This window comes from Protopterus annectens, chromosome 5.part0 (genome assembly GCF_019279795.1).
Source record: "Protopterus annectens isolate FY-2018-M chromosome 5.part0, PAN1.0, whole genome shotgun sequence".
Taxonomy (NCBI): Eukaryota; Metazoa; Chordata; order Ceratodontiformes; family Protopteridae; genus Protopterus; species Protopterus annectens.
Window position 1 is genome coordinate 1,988,873,190 of NC_056735.1, and position 21,004 is coordinate 1,988,894,193.

A 21,004-nucleotide genomic window follows, 5' to 3' on the forward strand; every position below is an offset into this window, starting at 1 on the left:
GCCATACGTCCTTGAGCTGGCCAAACATCCTTGCCAGACTTAAACATCTGCAGAAGTATCAGGTACAAACAAACCCTGCATAAGTAACACTGTTCTGAAATATAACAGCTGTACTCACATGTATAACTAAATCGTCTAGCCATTACACACAGTCCACGGGAGTCATGAAGCTAATATATCTCTGTGTGTCTCCATATAGCTGTTGAAATATATTGCAATAACACATCTAGGCTGTCTTCCTTGAAAGTAAGGCAAACGGACAACCCCTAAAAGGAGTACTCACTTATACACCAATGTTGCCATGGTATCGGCTAATGGAGTAGCTGCACAGCTAATGTGCATCCAATTAACTACTTTTGAACAGCAGTTGGTGGACAGGATACCACATGTTACCAATATGTCACTAGAAAAGGATGTGTCATCACACATTCAAACCATCCGTATATACCAGCGGAACATTACAAATAACATTGAAACACAAACCAAAAAGGATTGAATCAACTGTTAATGATATGTCGGGTTACTAATAAGGTATGTAGAACAGTCAGTATGTCTGTGTGTGTAGTACTATTCTGTAATATTTAAAGTGCACACAATCCATATAGTGGAAACAGATATCTTGTAGTGATGTATTGTTGAGCTTAGTCACGCTTGTAGTATTTGTGTGTACTGCTGTAGGTCACAAGGCAAACACTGCATACACCACAAGGGATGCTATATAAGGGCTTTGAACAGAAATACTCCTCACCGGCTGACGACAGTGGCAGGGTTGGTCCAACAAGTATGTGCTATAACAGGGGATAGTATATGTTGATATAGTGCAACTGTAGTCATATGTATGGGTGTAATACAGAGAATAACATGTGGAAGGTTGGGCCACTGTCTAAATATGTTTTGCATTGTGGGATATTGTGCCAATAACTGTGTAATGTACAGTATTGTAGGCAGATATGTATTAGAAGCTACATAGCATTTCTGTAATGGTAGGCAAACATTAGTTATGTCAATCGGCATTTACAATACACAATAACAGGATACATATGTCTTTTAGTGACCCGACAGTTTATCAGCATGATAGCAAAGTAAAATGGAAGAGCTATTTAACTGTTCATGCAAATAGGACGTGTAATATGTGCAAAGGTAGGTACTAGACTGTCTTAGCAAGGGTATCTGTAAGCCTAGCTAGCGTGTGTTGTCTTTCGCCACCTCCATAGGTTGATTACCTGTGCCTTCGAACAGCAGCGCCAATAGTTCCCTCTGCCTCTGCACGGCAGAGCCAATAGTCCCCTGTGCCTCTGTCCAGCAGAGCCATTGCAGTGATCCCTGGGTACATGTATGTTTCCCACCCACACGGCAACATTTCCCTTGAAGAGTGCTTGTGAGGGGCCCTGCCTGATTTACATTGGAATCACGTTCCAAAGCATAGGGAGTGTCTGGGTCAGGAATCTATCCATTCAGCACGTCCTGCTCATTGTTGTGGCTAGGTGTATATCCCATCCACATGGCAACATTTCCCTTGAAGAGTGCTTGTGAGGGGCCCTGCCTGATTTACATTGAAATCACGTTCCAAAGCATAGGGAGTGTCTGGGTCAGGAATCTATCCATTCAGCACATCCTATTCATTGTTGTGATTAGGTGTATATCCCTAGAGAATGTGGCTTTCAGGGGCTTCTGTTTACGTGGAGCATATCCAGCAATACAGGGTTGGACATGGGCCTTGTATGTCAAGCAGAGATCACCTGTGAGTACAGCTGGAGTTTCGTAGGTTGGGCTGCATAGGTCATCTGTTTGAGTTCAGTAATCCTCTTGGTGTGGTACTGGTGTGGTCTTCCAAGCTGTTGCAGTTGTTTACGTGGAGCATATCCAGCAATACAGGGTTGGACATGGGCCTTGTATGTCAAGCAGAGATAACCTGTGAGTACAGCTGGAGTTTCGTAGGTTGGGCTGCATAGGTCATCTGTTTGAGGTCAGTAATCCTCTTGGTGTGGTACTGGTGTGGTCTTCCAAGCTGTTGCAGTTATTTTGTAAGGTATATCCCAAATGGGGAGTTGTATCCTTTAATGGGTCTGATATGACATGTATAGAGTCACAATGGCCCCTCTGATCTAGATGCAAACCCATTAGAGATTAGGGGGGCCTTGTAGAGAATATTCTAACCACCTTGTCATTATGGGTATCGAAGGAGAGACTGCTATCTACTGGTGTTTCTGGATCCTGTAATACCTTTTTTGTATGTAGGGGACTAGCACCTATGTGACAGTCCATGGGTAATTAGTTATATCCAAAGGGGATGACTATGCACTTTTAGGCATTCAGCTTGACACCATGATATTAACACCAGGTATCCGTCTCAGTGCGACCCTTCCAGAGGGTGTCTGTAACAGCTGGGGAAACAATTATGTCCCCTAGTTTGCAGTCGTCTGCAAACCTTTTCAGCCAAAGCCCTCCTGTGCTTGTCTGTACATCAGAGAAGTATATACCGAACATGAGGGGTCCTAGGACTGAGCCCTGGGGGACGGCAGTTGTAACTGGTATTCAATCGGACCTAGGGTATGCAACACCTACTGTGTGTGTTCTGTCCATGAGCCACTTAGCAAACCATCACATGACATAGAGGTTAATCTTCAGGCGGATGGGTATGCTGAAAATACCAGAAGGAGGAATGGTGTTGAAAGTCTATGAGAGATCTAGGTAGGCTGTGTGGACCTCCTTACCCTCATCTAATGCCTTGGTAACTGTCTCTAAGAAGCCCACCAGGTTTAGGAGGCATGGTCCAGCCTTAACAATGCCAAACAGGGAGAAGTCAAAGGTTGGGAGGTACCCAGTATCTCTGACAGTGATCCATGTTGTGCACCATAGCCTTGCAGACTAGGCTAGTCAGGCTTATAGGGAAATAGGTCCTGTGGTCCGTTGTGGCACCACCTTTGTGGAGTGGGATAACTGTTGCTGTGTGCCATTCAGGGGGCACTATGCCCGATGTGAGGCTATTATTGAATATGGTGCATAGGTGAGGAGACAGTACTATCCAAAGTTCATGTAAAACACAGCCTGGGATTTTGTCCAGTCCCATGGATGCTGTGACATTGCCTTCAGAGTGTGCAGCTTTGAGAGGGATCTGCCAGGATGTTGCCAATACCCATTGTTTCTGTAATGTTTGTGCCTTTGTGCTGTACCTCAGAGCAGATCTGGTTGTTGACATCAAGGCTCTGTGGTTGTTTTTGGTATTAGTTGTGTTAAAGTTTTCATAGCTATTCTTGGAGGATCATATAAGGGATCTCACCTTCTTACTGAGGCTGGCCAGGGATCTCCTCCATGCATGGTTTTGTACTCTCGTTTGCAACAGTGTCTTCCTCCTGTAGTACAATATGTTTATGGTAGGGGACCACCAGATTGGTTTAGTTAATTATGAGTATAGCGTCCTGGTTCTGCTTGGAATAGCACAAGTCATGCATTCCTGTAAGTGCTTATAGTGTGCATTTGTGTAGGATTCAGCAGTTGTAACAGTACTGTCCATCTGCATGGGTGTCATGACATCCACCACGTCTGCCTTAAGAAGCATGTAGTTGGCCTTGTAGACATATTATACTGTGGTTTGCTTAATGGGGGTAGGTGTGGGATGTGGATATCAACGGTGTTCAGCACATGGTCGGATCAGACCAACGAGGAGTTGGCTTCATGTGTGGACCACCAATCACTCATTTTGGTAATGACTAGGTCTAGGATATTGTTGCCCCTGGTGGGTGTGTGGATATGTTGAGTCAGGGCATTGGTGTTTATGAATTCCAGAAACCATTGAGCTAATGCGTTGGTACAAGAGTAGTTTTCCCAGTTAATGGTGGGGTAGATGCAGTGAGGCTTATGTGATGAGTGTGATGTTGTGCGAATGTGTACCTTCTCCACATGACAGTCAGGCTCAGGCTTGGTTAGAGAGACCTTTACATCCAGTTTGGCTAGATGAGTGCATCTCTCACAGGTTGTAGTGTTGGGTGGTAGGCGGAGAGGCTTATCTGTGTACATGAGGCAATGTGTACATTGCCTCAAGATGTCCAGATTAATCAGATAGACAGGTGAGAACACTGGCAGTTGACTCTTGGACATGCCTGAATATAGAACGACATTCACCTAGATACGTGAGGAAAGTGAGTACAACAGTTACATTACTCTAAGCAAGTGAGAAAAGTATGTACAAAACCTGTTCACCCTTACCTGTAGGTGATGTGGAAGATTGAGTGCTATAGTAATCATTAGCTTACATACTGTTTACAAGTCCTGAACAAGTGCTTAGCATGAATAAGCAATCCAGATAGGGTCTTGGATAATATAAAAACATGACCCCCTCCCCCCAACAGGTACACAAGCATATATCCATGTACACCACAGGGCCCCTGTACCCACAACTATGCAGGCACAAGCTGCACTCAGTCTGCATGGGACCTGCCCACATCACAGGTTGTATCATACACATATGGCAAAACAAGATGCTCTCCACGTACACATCATGTAAAACTTAGCTCCATGTCAGGTTGTGTATACACTGAATAGTGCACACCAACAGGTATCACAACCCAACAATGGGGGAGACACCACTGATAATGGGAAGTACTGCACTACTACCCTGCTAAGTCTGGTCTGGAAGGCCATGAACCTTGATCACTTAAGTGATGTCAGCAGTACAGATGTAGATGACAGTATGGTTGATGTCACACTGTATATCATAACCTTGCCAGGACATAGGACATCATCACCCATACTGTATACCACCTACACTCGGTATACTAGATGTACATTCCTATGTCACAGGACTGTTTAGCAACAGGACTGCTGGCAGAAACAACACTACAGAAGGTGTCTGAATAATACGTGATCATCACACTAGTGGCAGCTACAGTATGTCAGGGTTAATGAATTCTATTCCCCCTCATTGTAGTCCATATCTCACAGACAAACAGAAGGCATCTGCCTACTGAAGTATGCAAATGACTATGACCTAGGAGCAATAGCTGACTCACATCATCACCCCTATGTTAATAACCCTGTACCCATGAACTGCCACCTAGGCAGTGGTCATCATAATGGTAATGGGCACTTGTGTGTGAGGGATGCAGCTGGGCAGTTGTCTTTCCTGTGATAGCTACTTCACCACACCCATCAGGGAGCCATATGTGCCAATCCTAATAATAATAGGGTGCCATTCATGAATATAGAGATCATTGTCCAGCCATACAGACCACTCAAGTGACCCATATCAGGTCACATATTTCCTTTAAGGGGTATTGGCCATGTGCAGATGGCCTACACCAGCCTTCCCATTCCCCATCTCCACTATGTAGGATGATGCATACCCTGAATAAATCCATGTCCAACCCAGTGGTGTCAGACATGCTACACGTACTCATCCTGATCCCGAACACATACTTCATGGACATCCACTTACCACATGCTGGACAGATTCTTGTCCCATGCACTTAACATAGTCCTGCCATACTATGCATTCCTGTCTGTCAAAGCTGCACATCGCTCCCCTCTCAGACATGGTGTGATGACCACATGGAAACACATGGTATATGTATCATTAACCCTGCAGATCAGTAATGTGGCACTGCTTCACCTGGCCCCACAGACCCGCCTGTCAGCTACTGCCAGGTAACCTTTCATCCTAGATGTATACATGGCCCATGGCATATAACCCACTAGTTGAATTTGACTGTACATGCCATAGTTGATATCCATCCCTGCAAATACCATCTGGCTAGCCAGTGTCACATGTGCAACACAGGTGATACATGGCAGGATGTTGAATCGCTGTACAGTGCCGTGTAGCTGTATATGGCAGAACGCAAACATGCAAAACGTTATGTGAGCATGTCTGCAGGGTCACAGGTCATGTCTGTTAAGGCAGTGTAAGTCCTTATATGTGACATATACACTGCATCAAGGTTGACTGCATTAATGTGGACACATCCAGCCATGTGCTGATAGGTAGTAACACCAGTACAGGCAAACAGACATGCCCACATCAAGACAGCAAACCACATGGAGTATGAGCAATGTAATCAGGTGACACACGCACACACATATATGGTGATAATATCCACTCAACATTGAGTGTCACATGTGTTTGACACAAACACGTCAGTGTCATGTAGGTTTGCAAATACAACTATTTAAACTGAAGTAATGCAATACACATGTATGTTCAGCTGTAGCTCTGTATGTCTCTGAGGTACTGTGACCTGTCTCCATCATTATGTCTTCCAGGTATGCCACGTGCAAGGCTTCCCACTTTTACATGCTTGGAGGATGAGGCCCTCATTCCATACCTACTTGATAATCACGACATCCTGTTCAGCCATGTGCCACAGGATGCACAGCAGTGGGATGGAAGGAATGTTAATGATGTGGGTGGCCACATCCGCACATACCAGCAGGTGCGCAGACAATGTACAGACCTCACTAGATGGGCGAAACAGCGTGCAAATGCAATCACCAGAGAACAAGGTGCAACAGGTGGAGGACCACCAACCCATCCCCCACTCACACGTACCGAGGCGCTACTGGCCAACCTGGGGACACCTGCAGAACCACATCCACAAGCCCTAGCCGATATTGTAGAGGTGGGTGTTTCTCAACCACTGAGCCTGGAGTTGCCTGGTAAGTCAGTACTGCACCTATAACAACTATATTCCATATAGCTGCATGTGTCACTGTACAATATGTAATGAAACATCATATGCAAGGCATGTATACACACATGCCGCATACTATAGTATGTTTCTCTGTGTATGCACACATGTGCATACAACATAGTATAGTCTAATTACTGGTGAATGAGTTGTGCACATTGCTCCCTGTAGCCTTTATACAGGGGTGGATTATGCTCATACTGCTGTGTTACTCCTATTTAGGTACCTCTGGCATTCCGCGGTGGCAGCAGCCCATTGCAGGTGAGAGTGTTATTATTTATCAGGAACCATAATGCACAAATTTATCTGCCATGTGGCCATTCACAACATGTACACATAATGTATGGTCCTGTCACAATATACAGGTCAGACTTGCAAAGCATCACAATGACTAACCATGTGCCACACTTGCAAACTATGTGAATCATCTCACTAACATGAATCCTCACAAACTTTATTGCCAGATGTGTTGACAGCTGTGCATACAATGGTGGAGGTGCTGATCACTTTAGAACTGTACAACAGATCTGATCTACACATGTGGTGGAATACAAACAGTACTAGACAGTGGACTGGAGTATGGCCAGCACACAGGTTTCACTGGTGTGGATCATAGCCCTGCTATGAATGTCACACAATGTGATGTGTTATCTTGCCATGTCCATGACATCTATTGGCCTGGCTGCTACACTGCCTACCTAACCTGAAAACATATCCCACATGCCACCCTTTATCTGCATATCCCTGTTGTCAGTGGAGCATATATGTCATATGGGACAACACAGACATGTGAAATAGATGTCCATCACTATAATTTGGACAACACATGTACACACATGGCCATGGAGGATGGCCAGAGATATGGAGGAACACACACACTAGAAGTGTTGTGCTTGTGTGTACACCCTTTCATACAATGGCTGCACATGGTTTAGCCATGGCCTTTATATAATGGTCATAATGTAGATGTGGAACGCTAGACATCCTACAGGCCTGTGCACATCTTGTGTAGGCATAACATCAATCCATCACATAGGATGTGTTGAACATCTTGAGGGTGTTGCAACATGACAGCAGTTATCTGTACAGTATCCACATTAGGCCACAGATACAGTACATTCCTGTTGCTGGTGATGAACATAAATGCCACACTAGCTCCTCATGTACCAACGTGTTCACCATGTCTGCCCATAGTTGCCAGGCTGCAGCAGTATGGTTGCAGATGTGCAGGGGTGTCATCCATATACCCATCAGTGATCTGTGTCACAACATCCACATCATGGTTTAGTGTGTATACACCTCAGTGATGTGGGTCACATTCCACAGTATATATGTATTGTATCTGAACACAGTCATGGCTATGAACCCTGTCTGTAACTTACACTGTATAGCACTAGAGACTCCTCATGATTCCCTGCAATGGCCATGCACATCAGCTAAATTTGCAGTATATTTGTAGGGTGGACAGACAACACTGAATTGGTACACCATTGCCCCACTGTATATTCGACGGGACACCATTGTGTTAAACATGTATGCATGTCATTGCACACATCAGCAGATCACATGTCATACTACATGTGATTATCAAGGTCATATGCCACACATCAGGCAGGTGTACTGTTAACCTGTGCTGGTCCACATGGTGTAACACAGGGATGTATACTAACCACTACTATGATTGTGTAATTTGCATGCAGACTGCTATCACACATGCATGCTGTGTGCAACCTAAGGATGTATGATAACTACCACTACTATTGTCTGCGCTGCATGCCGTCTGCCGTATCACATGCATGTTGCATGCCTTCGGTCATATCACATGCGTGTGTGTGTGTCTATTGTATAGATTGTAATGTACAGTTCTTGTCTGCCCTCACAGGTGATGTAGGTGCATTGCCCTCCTGCGGTACAACAGATGTTGGTGTCCTCACAGACGCTAGCAGTGATGATGAACGTATGATTGGGTCACAGGCAGAGTTGTCAGGGGCTGAAACTGTGCCATTGGTTGCCATTCCATCTATATCCACCTCATCCCCGCAGACAGATCCTATACCTGCACATACCTCATCACCAGTGGTCATAGAGGAAGGACAGTTGGCGTGTGGTAGCTTGGAACAGAAAAGTGTGGGGGCTATGGCTAGCTGTTGGGGAGCCAAACAATAAGGAAAACTATTTAGCATTTAACATACACCAACATCATCAGTTGAACTTGCAGGGGGAAGAACAAGGCTCTATGCATTCTGTCTGCACCATATGTGCATGAAGTTGTACCAGGAATAGACAAGTGGTTAAAATTTTCTTATAATGCAGTTTTTAGTTGGTCTTAAAATTAGTCTTCCTCCAAACCTCTAATAGTCAGATTGCCCCTTCTGGAGATTTCTTCAAGTGCAAGTAGGGCTTTTTTTCTTGAAGGAGGCAAAACCAGGAAGGGCTTCCTGTAATGATTTAGCAAAAATGATAAAGTAGTTTACTATAGGGAAATAGTTCATTGGATCAGTCCTTGGAGGTTGAAACTATTTCTTTCATATACGGTATTTGCATACAATGTTCATTACTTGCACTGAACTTTTGATATCCTTTATCCTTAGTCACAGATTACAAACAGGAGAACACAACAAACCAAGTCCCTTTTATAGGATTGCAGGTGCCAGGTCTGCCACTACTGCATATATCCCTGAATTTTGAAACTTTCTTGTAGCATACATATGATTCAGAATTGCAGAAACTATAATTATGGAAAATGACATTATTTAAATGGGGAATTTTTATATGTAAATGTTGGCATTTCTCTGTTTTATGCGGAGCTTTTCTTCCTGGGCCTCCGCTGAAAAAGGACTTGAGTCCAGTCGGACTTTCCCGGTAAACAGATGTAAAATAAAATAAAACTAATTAACTAACTAACTAAACTAACTAAACTAACTAACTAAATAATTTTCCTCCACATGGACATGTATGCGATCTTAAGATCTTTTACTTTGACACTCAGATTAACAGGGAATGCAGCACCACTAAACATTGAACTTGACAGATGCAGGGTTTTATTTTTTAATTCTGTTAGGGACCTTTGTTAACTCCAACTATGAATTTATAACTGTATATACAGTAGAAATAAGCAACAGTAGATCATTGCACATGTTAAGTCAACGTCATAGCCAATTAAGACAATTAATTTACAACTTTGTAAGGCAATTTATTTACAACTTACCTGTTGTCGGAGCTCAAACCAAGTTTTCTCTATCTACACTTATTAGTACATCCCAAATAAATTCCTTAACAGCAAGCCAAAACATTTCCATAAATATAAATCTTCATGGGTGGACTTACATTGTTCTTTTACACCAGATACACTTCAGTTAATCAACTCCAAACCTCATACGGGCTATCACCCCTTTTAGCCCACAATAGTAAGCAACTAGAATCATGGATATGCACTCTTCAATTCTCTCTCTATCTTTAGCCAGTTTCTTTGAAATCAGTGTCCTGAGACAATGTAGACATTATCTCATGTTTGCTGAGAACCACCTGCTACTTATACAAACTGACTGAGTGTGTGATAAATATAGTTATGTAATGTTATTGAAGACAAAGCTCTAACACAAAGCCACTAAAAATAAGAAGCAGGTTGTCAGAACCACACAACACCACACAAAACCAAAGTCATATACAGCTCAGGCCAAACACATAGATCTACATATGCTGAGGCTGTTAAAAGTAACCTACCTAAACCAGAAAAGCCTCTAAATATAACCTAATAACCAAGTACCCACAGCAACCTTAGAAACATACAATACATGCAGCACCCACCATGAAATATATACATTTAAGAGTCACATTCATTCAGTTCAAAAGGCAATAAGACAAACCTTCAGCCAGTCCAATACTCTAGTCATAGGTGACACCACAGTAAGAAACACCGATGTGTCACTCAGCAGACTGAGATGGTCATGGTCAGTTGCCCATCAAGTAGCAGGATTCACTTCATTACACATACACTCAAATCCTTGCAACAGAAGTATACATACGACACAGAATTTTGTGCATGGGTATAAATGATTTGATGCATACCTCCCTGGTCCTTATGAAGAGAGATATGATGGAGCTCTCAGAATATGTGTCCAAGGGGGTATGAACCTCTACTTGAGCAGCATTTTTCCATCACCAAAAATTATGTCCCAGTAAAAAACAGAAGGTTATTGACTTCAAAAAGTGGCTTAGCATCTGGTGTCATTCAAAGGTGTTACAATATATATCTGCCTGGTGGAGATGATAAACAGTCCTAACTGCTTTGTCAGGGATGGCCTGTAACTATCTCCTAAACATCCTAAAGATTTTATATATTGGCTACATCCACCCCACCCTATAATGTGTTTTTAAGTAACATTAGTGTGGTAAAGCTTCTAACATACATAAAAAAATGTAATCCAGATAACACAAAGGTATTGCTGCATTTAACAAAACATTTGCTCCATACAAACACTCTTTTCCCTGGAAAACATTGATATATGCATTGTTATGGAGACCTCATCAGTGAGAGTTTCAATGACTACCGCATGTTCAGTCCACCACATTAGATGAAGGCACTAAAGCTGGCTGTGTCTCTATATACTTAAAATGCATTTCACCTGTAGACTTGTTAGACAAGATAATAACCTGGGATACTTCCATGTCCAAATTAGTATTAACAATACCCCATATCATATCATATCATATCATATCATATCATATCATATCATATCATATCATACCACAGCTAACTGCAGGACCTCCTCTATGCCCCCTCAGCCCATAACTCCTACCTAACTAACATGGAGTATGCACGCATTAAGCCAAATATAATTTTCCTAGAAAACTTCAATTACCCCTGCCTTAACTGGGAAAATTCTAAATCATCAGACAAATATATTCAGACATTTCTGGACTTTATCAATATAAACTCTCTTGGTCAGTTAGTCTGAACTCCAGACAAGTTGATAAAATCTTGGAGTTTTTCCTTACCAATACGGTAAAGCTTTGCTCTGCAACAATTGTCACTACCTCCTCGGCCAAATTAAACCACAAATCAATCACATTCACCTTAAGACTGAAGCAAGAAGTATCTTCCAAAGCCACTGTATTCCGAGATTATGGTATGGCTAATCTACTCAAACTGAGTACCAAAGATTAAAATCCCCTTCCAACCTGATGATCCCACTGCTTATGAGGAATCCAGTACTGTTAAATTATATGTATGTATAAATAGCTGAATACATGCATCTGTTTCACTCCAAAGTAAATGCAATGCCAAATTTTAGAATAAACTCAGATAGTGGAACCCAAATATAAACAGGCTCTATAATAAAAGAAACCACTCATTGGACACAAAAATAAATTTAGCTGTTAAGATGCTAAAAATGCTCTTGCTAAACTTAGAGAACTATGGATGCTGATTAAATCAAACACAGATCATGATCATCTTCTTTCGGCTGTTCCCATTAGGGGTCGCCACAGTGGATCATCTGTTTCCATTTCTTCCTGTCCTGTGCATCTTGCTCTGTCACACCAACCACCTGCATGTCCTCTCTTACCACATCCATAAAACTTATCTTAAGCCTTCCTCTTTTCCTGTTACCTGGCAGCTTCATCCTTAGCATCTTTTTCCCAATATACTGAGCATCCCTCCTCAGCACATGTCCAAACCAACGTAATCTTGCCTCTCTGGCTTTGTCTCCAAACCTTCCAACCTGGGCTGACCTTCTAATATACTTATTCCTAATCCTGTCCACCCTTGTCACAGCCAGTGCAAATCTTAACATCTTTAACTCTGCCACATCAAGCACTGACTCCTGCCTTTTTGTCAATGCCACTGTCTCCAACCCATGTAACTTAGCTGGTCTCACTACCCTCTTGTAGACCTTCCCTTTCACTCTTACTGATACTCATAGATATGAGGTAAAAATAGCCACACAGGTAAAGGGTAACCACAAAACCTTATTGGACTATGTTAGAAACCTCAAAAACAATGTGCAGCACCGTAAGAGCTAATATTAAATGATATTAAACATTTAGGCCCAGAGAACATAGCCATTCTACAAGCAGACAGATTTAGCTCAAACACCATCTCTAGCTTTCCTTCTATCTCCATCTATACCATCCCCTCAAATGTCACAAGAGCAAGTCCTTAAGGTAATATCCAATGCCATGGATACTACTTCCATGTGGCTAGATAACATACAAGGCTGCCTACAGCTGAGTTTGAAATTGGACTTATATGACTTCCTCTAGAGGCAATTCTATATCAGCCTCAAAACATGCTTCTTGCTGGATGAATGGAGGACAGCAACAGCCATCCCCTTGCATAAATATGGGACATCAATGGACCCAGATGGTAATTAAAGACCTATAAGCATGGTTAGCCTAATCAGCATGACTGTGGAAAGGATAATTATTGAATTAATAAATAAGGATATATGGAACCTTCATACTCTCAATCCAAGCCAGTTCAGATTCGTTAAAGGCAGGTCCTGCCTACTTAGTCTGATTGACGTAACTGAGAAGGTTACTGAAGCAATGGGTGAGGACAAATCAGGACATACTACGTATCTAGACCTGATATTCCACATTCAACCATTGTCTCTAGTGACTTATACCAGGGTTCAGTCCTTGGGCAACTCCTTCTTGGCATTTACTTCTCAGAGGTAAAAAAAAATGTTAAGAGTTTATTGCTGACTAAGACTGTTTATGTCAGTGCCAACATAAACTCTTCATAGGACACCAAGATCCTTCAAGATAGTGTTTCCCAAATAAATTTCTGGTGTGAAAACTATGGCTAAAACTAAATGCTAAGAAATGTATAATAGTATCCTTCAGCACTCTAGCATGACTTTCCTTGTACCTATTAGACTGACAACACACTTATGAAAGTCAATCCCATAATCAGGGTACTAGGAAACTCTTTTGACAGTGAACTGTCCTTTGATCACCATATGACCACTATTGTAAGGAAGTCCTTTTTCACTTCCCAGTGTATATCTAAAGGAATGGTGTCAAGATCCATGGATATAATCATTCCACTGTACTCTGTTGTCATTATAGTATTTCTGTTCATGGGTTCCAGTTTGCAGTCATCTGCAAACTTTGTCAGCCATGCTCATCCTGTGTCTGCTTGTGCCGGAAAAGTAGATGCCAAACTTAGTTTGCTGCCCCTGTCTGTTGAGTAGTACAACACTTGTGACATGCTTTGCCCTGTCACCCCCCACACTGGTCAAGATTGAACAAGGTTACAGGCCTCCACCAGTTCTGAACCCATCTTTACTATTATCAGTTTAACTTTTTCTGGTCAGAGTTTTCTGGGTTACCAACCAAGTATTGTTCTCCGCCCATGAATTAGGAGTGATGGGTATGGACTGCCTTTCAAGGCCTTTATCAAATGGTGGTTGTTTCGAAGAAGTGTACCAAAGGCAAGGCATGCCTTGCCCAGTTAAAGCCAAACTGGGATGGATCCAAAGTCTGCAAATTCCCTATGTGACCCTTTATGAGGGTGGTGAGAATGGCTCTCATCTAAAACTGCAGATTTATGGGGTAAGCTAATGGGCCATAATTTCCAGAATCTGGTGGAGGCACCCAGGATTGTGAAGATCTTCCCACAGTTGCAGAGCACACCCACTCATCCAACTACTATCAGAGGTAAGACCCAGATTAAACAGCTGTCCTAGCTGTGGGTTTAATTCCCTCGATGAGTTCACAACCCACAGCTGTGGGGACAGGTCCCGGTGATCATGGATGCTGTGCTTTGGGGGGGAGCAGCCAGTTCTCCCTTGGGCGTGATGTTTGGGGATGTTTGGCAGTGGCGCCTTGACATCTGGTTATGGGCTTTGGAGGAGGGAGGAGACTTGCTTTGTGACCTGTGTGGGGATGCCAACTTTGGCCCTGGGCCTTCAGTAATCTTCACATCATTTGAACTAGTTCTGAGCATACCACAAGGAGTTTCCTCTCAGGTTCACCAGTTACTACCCAAAGATTTTGTTATGGTTGTCTTTTTGAGTCTTTCTCCCTTTTAATTCTCTTGCTTTACTTTGGATGATTTTATAGAGAGCTCTTTTTTTCACTTATAGTGATCAAGCTTCATTCTTACCTTTTAGGATTTTGCTCCTCTCTGCCTTTTTAAAGATTTTTGGTTGTCCTTCCAGTTTATGGCATTTGCCACCAGCTTGGACCTCCTTTATGGTGATGTTTGTCTTTGTTTTGCTTGGGATTGCCTTTACCATGTCTTTGTTTCCAGGGTGGTAAGAGGCATTTGCCGCCGTGATTCTGTTCCTTGAGTACGCCATTTCCATGGCTCGAGGGCCTTAAAGATGATTCAGATGCTTGAGTACTGTTTTAGTCGCTGCCGAGAAGTTCTTTACTGTGGTCTTCGGGGACAGGTGGGGTGGGATGCTGACCTCCAGTTTTTGCTTGTGGTCTCTGATCTTTTGTGTGGGGGTATACTTCCAGAGGTGTTGATTCTCATTATGTGGGATGATACTTGAAAGTCCGTCGTTCTCTCCGTCCTCTTGTGGGGATGGCGACCAGTTGTTTGATGAGTTTGAGTTTATGAATCCTCTTGTGGGATGGCCTTACTAGTTGTTCCATGGCATTTTGTTATATTTGGGCTTTAGAAGTTTGGTCAAAGGTTTGGATCCCAGTAGTGTTCCCAGTCTATATTAGGTACTTTGAAAGCCCCTATGTGAGGTTTGTTTTTTGTGAGGGTGGCCTCCCACATGCAGTTTAATGGGGTCAGAGCAGTCTTGCCTAGTTGTAGTGTGGTGGCCTGTAACATGCTACAATGTGCATTGCCCAGTCTTGCCGTGTGGGTGTGTTCACGATGAATATGGATCATCCTCCTTTCTTGGTATTGTCGTCTTTTTGGGTGGGTGAAGTTGATAGAGGTAAAAACCTCCTGTGCTGGGGTGCTCTCAGGAGCCTTGAACCAGGTTTCTGTCACTGCACAGACATCGATGTTACTCCGTGTTGAATTGAATCCCGCCGAGGAGTCGTGATGAGATCGATTACTCTTTTCTCCTCCTGAAGGGCATTTAGGTTGTTCCATTTTTTTTGTGTTCTAGGGTGGTGAGTTTAGAATACCCTAGTTTTTTAAAGGTTGTTTTCTGGGGTAGCCAGGAGCCTTTGAATTTAGGCCTTTTCCAAGGGGTGCTATGGGCAAACCCAAGAGCCTTATGAAGTGGGTGTAATTGTCAGCATGCCATCAGGCAGCCAGCTGGATGATCCCCTTTGAACACCACCAGGTCCAAGCATTGATTTAAAGCTGATCATCTTATCTCTGTATTGTGTTTCTTGGCTTGGTGAAGGTAGGATACTGCTTATTGTGGAGGTCATACATGCCTGGTGCAGGAAGGTAGAGCTCTCAATGTCTCTTTTCATCCTACGACATGGATATTGCGATCATGAGGTCGTTTACGTCTCTTTTCATGTAGTCCACGTCTCTGTGCGTCAGACACCGTTTACATGACTGAGTGAGTGATTGGTATCGTATTTATTCTTCTAGTGCGAGACGTGCATTACTGCGGATTCTAGTGCCCTCAGTCTCATGAGCGTGGCGTCAGTGTGCCAGACTGTGTGAGCACCAAGACAGTAGTGTGTCTGGCATTGTGTTTGGCCTTGCCACGTGTGACTGTTTGTGTGGGCACTGTGTGGGGCTGACTTTGGCTACAGACTGTGTGACACTCTGTGTGGTGGTAGTTGTGTGGGTGTTGGTGGTGGTGGTTTCTGCTGTTTTGTTGGTGCGTGCTGTTTTGGTAGATTTCTGCTTGAGAATCTTTTGTGTGCTTATTGTGGTTATGGTGGTACACTATATGAGACTGGGTCTATAGTGTGTGTAGGTGTGTTCTCCTCCTGACTGGTCTTGCCAGTCCACTGTTGAAGCTAGTGCTATTGTTTGTGTGTTTCCTTGCATCTCACCATGTAGTTGTGTTTTTGTGGGAGGAGGATGGTTTTGTTTGTACATGGAGGGTGTGTAGGCTATTGACAATGTCCCAGGTTCACCAGCTGAAGCCCATAGTCTACCACTTAGCTGATGAAGAGGAGATCGCACCGGCAGCTTGCTAGAAGGACTAGACAAAAAATCCTGGAAAAAAGACACGAAAAATGGGGGGCAATGTGATGGGGGCTTTTGATGTGTTCCGTATCAAGGGCCGGAGTACATAAGGAGCAAGTGCTAGAGTTTAAAGGAAAGAACAGGTACTAGAAAAGTCAGGTAGAGATGAGAGTTAAGGAGTATTATTTAGTTTGCCTTTAAAAGTAACAGGGATGCTTAAAGGTAATATTGAAAAGAATGCAGCAAGCAGTGAAAGAGTGCAGTCTACTATGGAAGTAGGAGAGATGAGTTTTAAAGTAGGTAACTTGAGTTTTACCTGTTTAAAAGTTAAGGTTTAGTGGAAACTCTATTTTGAAAGGGGAAAAGATGGAAATTTTTGGTATATTTTTTTACTGTAGGATGGCCAATAAATTTGCATAATGGAGAAAAAATTTGGTCAAATGTGGTGGTTTAAGGATTACTCACATAAGATTAGAAGCTGTGAGAGAAAAGTAGAGAGAAATCAGATTAAATGAAAAGTTAAGGCAACTAGAAGAAAACTAGAAAGAGAGAGAAGAAGTCAGAAAGACTTTTTTTAATTTTTAAGTTTTGCAAAACAGCATGCAAGCAACACACAAAAGAAAACAAACTACAGTATTCAAAAATAATTAAACAATGCAGGGAAATACAAAAAAAAATAGCAAAAACTACCTCCTACCTTCACAAAGTGTGGGTTCAGGATGAGCCTTTCTGGCAGATCATCACTTATAATTCCCCTTTTGGTTAGTACCTCTCAAAAACACTTATCACAACTGGAATGACCTGAACAGTAATTTACTAAAAAAATCGTGGGCCTAAATAATAAAAAAATATGAAAACCATCTCAATGCTTTGTCCCTCTTCTTGATATTATATAAACTACTAAGAGGTAATCTTTGCCTTGCATAAAGACCCTCAGCAAGCCCTATCTTATCAGACTTGTAACACATTTGGAAGTCCAATGGCAGCTTAAACACAAAACAGAGGAATTTGAATCTCTTTTGCAGCATAAACAGGGCATGTTGGAGGGAAAGTTAAGTATCGCCCAGAATATTACTTTAACGGAACAGTCTTTCACTCCATTTAAAGCAAAGAACTTATCTAAGTCTATTCAAACATAATTTGGGTGACTGGATAGGAAACCATAAATTCACTACCGGTTTAGCACCTATAGCTCTTATTGAAAGGGGCAACAAGTACATGCCTCAATATATCCTTGTTTTGCCTGCCTCTGGATTTTACATACATAAAAATTTAAGGTCTAAAAAACTACTATGGGAATGTAAGGCTAGGTATTTTAAGATTTTCACAGATCATTAGTGTAGTGAGTACCTGTGAATCTATCAACTTGTATCTCAAAATAATCATTTCCTTATATACAGTAATTTGCTCCCACAACATTTCTGACAAAGTATCCTGTACAGAAGTTTTTAAATTCTGCCAACTAGTTACACACCCCCGAAAACATGCTTCCAATTACCCCCCTCTATTTCAGATCACACCTCCAGCATTTGCTACCTACCTGAAGAAAAGAAGTCTGCTTCTGGTATAAAAATATTTATGCTAACACTTCCATGCAAAAATCCTGAGGATACTAGACTTTGTTGCATACTTGGGAGCGCAAAAAATTTTAATTCCACTGTTGTTTTGTATATTACCTTTCCATGCGCAATTTCCAGTCTTTTCTAACCACTTGTCATAGGTTCTTACAGTTGTCAGACGTTATTTTGTATGTCATACTAATTATTCCCTTTTTTAACAGCAGCTTTTTTTCTAGACTCAACAAAAAGCTCAAACAAAGCTGGTCTTTTACTTAACAATCCCGCATCCCTTTCTCTTTGCCTATAGTATATTTGTTGCTGGTATGGAATGCAGTCTTCAAGCTGCAGTCCAAACTATTGCTTGGTCTCATTCTAATCTTTCTCCTTCCTTAGATATTTGTTTCCAATACCTTGGCTCCTTTGTTAATTTTCTCCAAAAAAATTCAATCCCCCCTCTTGACTAGTTTCTGCACCTTTACTTACAGTCATCCCTGTTGGTCAAATCACAGTAATCCATTTCCGTGCTGACTTCATTCTTAAAATATTTTCTGCTACTTTATAAATGTAGTATGGTTATATTATAATATGTTTTTGTTATTCTCGTTAAGGGCCTGCATCAAAATCCAACCCTCTCTCCTGATTTTGTGAAGTCTATCCCTCCCCCATTGATCTTCTTGACTTATTTATATGAGCCATAGCTGGGCAGCTCTAATGTATTCCTTCAAATCTGGTAATCCTATTGGAGAACAACTTATCCAACTTATTTTTTGCCCACTTTCCTTCCCAAATAAATTAATTCTATTTTTTACTAATTATAGTCCACAACTTCTTGATAAAAAAATATGCCTAACGTTTTTACAATACCAACTCACTACTTGTTTGGCAGTAGCTGTTCTTTCCCATCTCTTCGGACATTCCTTGCCGATTAGGACCTTGGTAATTACTAATGAATTTCAGGACTAGTGTTAATTTTTCAAAGCATTTTCTATTTTTTTTTTTTTATATTCTGATCTCTGAACAATCTGTTTGTGTGCAGTCCTCCCTCTATGCATTTAAAGTGCCATTTTTGGTAAATTCATTCTGCAAATATCATTTCATATCCCCTCTTGTCATTAAATATGTTTCATCTAGATGACATATGTTTAGGTCAAATCTTTAATCAATGCATGCTTTACTTTGCTGTAATGACTGCTCTATTTTTACCTATATAAAAAATGCATGAAACGCATTTCTATCAGATTATGAAGATGGTGTTAAATTGTAGAGTAGTAAAGGAATTGTACACTGAACGCTTGTTAAAAAAAAGGTTGGAAAGTCACAAATCTACTGATACCATGTGTTAGATTTGAATTTTATTTATAATCATCCTCACATGCCTTTTATTCTTGCATGTCACAAGTCTGCTTCAATTTTAGTCCTAGATGATTTCTTTTCTGTAACTCAGGTTGACAGGGGCGACCGCGGTGGAGCAGTAGTTAGTGTTACCACCTCATAGCAAGATGTTCTCTGGTTCGATCTTCGGCTGGCATGCCTTCTGTGCGGAGTCTGCATGTCCTCCCTGTGGTCACTTGGGTTTTTCTCCAGGTGCTCTGTTTCCTCCCACATCCCAAAGACATGCTGTAGGTGGATTGGATACTCTAAACTGGCCCTAGGTGTGAGTGCATGCATGTGTGGCTTCCAGGGAAGGTTGGGCACTGGGCTGGCAACTCAATACTGTAAAACTCCACTGCCAATCATGAGCAGACAGGTGATCTGCTGTGGTGACCCCTAAGCAGGAAAAAGCTGAAAGAAGAAGGTTGCTGACAGCAGTTCCTCTTCATCATTTTATTCTCATTTTGTCATGCTCCATTTGTAGCATTCTTAAACTGATCTGCAGTTTAATCTTTCAGATGTACTTCAGGGTGTATTCCATGCTCACTACAGCTTTAACATGGTGGTTCTTTTTACTTGGAAAAAAAAAAGGAAACTGTCATATTTTAATGTTATCCTTACATTGGCATTCACTGTTGCTTCTCCAAATTTACTAGTAAATGTTTGAGTGATACTTAAATACTCAGAGCATTTCTGGGCCTTTGGGCCAGATTCACGAAGGCTTGCATGGAGTCTAAGAGTAGAGTAAGACTCCATACAGCCAACATGTCCACTGAGCGATCCAGGAATAGCCAGTAGGGGCATGCAACAGAGCTCCCAAAATGAGTCCTACACAGACAGGGCTTGGATATGCAAATTACCTCAATTGCAGGCGAAAGCTATGCAACAGAGGTAAATTTGCCATCCAGGAAACCCGAACCTGTCCGAGTAAGAGTAGTGTTATTTGCAGAAATGTACTCAGTTGACAACTGAGTACATTTCTGCAAATAGCAAAACGGAGCTGTGACAGCTCCAAAAAAGGATGTATTTAGTTGAGGAAGCATGCCAATGGCCATATGTTAACTGATGCAAAATAAAAATAATTTTTTTTTTTTCATCCGGATCTTTGGGGTTTAAGCGTAGCACAGTGCCATGCAAATGTGCTGTGCTCTAAAAACCAGAAAATCAATAATTAAGATCCACAAATGTGGATTTTATTGCTATTCTGAATTTACAATGCAAGGGAATGGCAGGCTGATGACAACATGGCCACCGAGTAGAGCTTGCTAAGGGGGGAAGCTCAGTCTAAGAGATGTAACCAAGCATTAGTAGGCAATCCT